Genomic DNA, 1,821 nt, shown 5'->3' with positions numbered 1-1,821 from the left:
CTTATAGCTCCATCTTTTTTTAAATTTAAAATTAATCTTTGGGTTCATTTTTTTCTGAAGTATTTTACCCTTTTTAAAAATGAAAATTGTGCCGATACTCATTATCATTTGGAATCACTTCAGTAAATATTGGAGGTAAAATCACCACAGCGGTATTACAAATTTAGCAATTAGTAAGTTGTACCATTCTTTTGAAAGAAAATATGTAAACAGAGAGGACTATGGTTCATTGAAATGGTTAGGTGTTTCTGCTGTGATTTTTATTTGAACCCTGTGCCCTAATTTAACATGTCTTGCTTTACACGTAGGTGATAATTACCTCTTGAACTTGCATGCGGAATAAATGCCCTGATACAGAATTTAAGTTGTAAGCGAGGGTGCTTCTGTTATTTGTCAGCATTCATTCTTATTCTTTACTCTTATTCTGCCTGCTGAAATTATCTTATAGCCTGATGATTCTACCTTGGTCATTAATACTGTGGGGAAGAGAAAGAATTATATCCTGCGCAATCGGATGTTACCTGGGAAAACTCAGGAAAAAACAGACACAAATGATAAGAACCGCAAATTGAATTATTTTACCATCGGACAGTAAAATGGGACAGTCTAATATAAATGACAATGCTAATGTAAAATGTCTATCGAGACTGGCTAATGAGGAAGTGAAGGGTCCATCCAGTGTGATTGGCGTATTGGCCTTTCCAAAGCATCCAGGCAAGAATGGCTGCCCTTCCAAGACTAAATTTCAAGATCACATATGGAAATGCTCATTGGGATCGTAAACTGGCACAGTAAGTACACGCATTGTGTGTAGCTCATATTTATCTGTTCAGTACCTAACTGTTGAGTGAAATCGGGATTAATCACCATTTTGTCTTAACCCTCACCGATTTTGCTTGCTTAATTTTTCCTCCTGTGCGACCCGTGAAGCTATTAAGATATGATGATTAGGAGACGAAGAGGTATTTTAAAATGTGTTTGAAATAATGATAAGCAGTAGATCATCTATGTTGGGAAAGTTGACCAAATTGGGATGAAACAGTATAGCATAGTGGTTAAGAGCATTTGTTCCCAGTCATAGATCTGTGTTGGAATCCTAGCCATGTCCCTAAATAACTGTGTGATCTTGGACAAGCAGGTTAATCTTTCTAAGACACAATGCTTATCTCTAAAAAGACACCAATGGAAGGAAGGACCCGCCTCAGAGGATTGTCATGGTAAGAGGACATGATCTAACCATAGAAAGCTTTTTATCATAGTTTGGCTAATGGGTACTCAATCAGAAAGTCTAATAAGTTAATAATAATATTATTATTGGGGTTTTTTTGTTTTGTTTTTACAAGGGAACATTATGGTTTTCCTTTTTATTTAATTAAAGAATGAACATAATATAATATGTTAAATAAACATAAATACACATATTTATAAACATAAATAAACATAAATAAATACAGCACAGTTACTCCAGATCATTCTTCATATTGTATACAAACAGACCAATGAACGTAATCTGAAAGAAAGCTGCAGTCAGCAATGAAATGCATATAGCTTTTCCTTCCCTCACTCAAAAAAATTTAAAAACACACTTAAAAATTTTAAAACTTAGAATCTCATCAGCACACACTCTCCTGTGACAAATGATTCAGACATCAATAGTGGGTGCAAAGAAACTATATGCTAACATATGTATAACCTTTGTTAATGAAAAACAGAAGCGGCCATAATGATTAAGATACATTCGGTTACTGATAACTAGTTGTACCCTAAAGGGCATTATCAAAAGAGAAATCGTGCTGCAGAGAAAAGCTATATATACATATA

This window comes from Delphinapterus leucas, chromosome 10, assembly GCF_059928025.1.
Source record: "Delphinapterus leucas isolate spDelLeu-1000000601 "Yukka" chromosome 10, BTC_Dleu_Yukka2, whole genome shotgun sequence".
NCBI classification, from domain to species: Eukaryota; Metazoa; Chordata; class Mammalia; order Artiodactyla; family Monodontidae; genus Delphinapterus; species Delphinapterus leucas.
Note: the sequence above shows the minus strand (reverse complement) of the source record.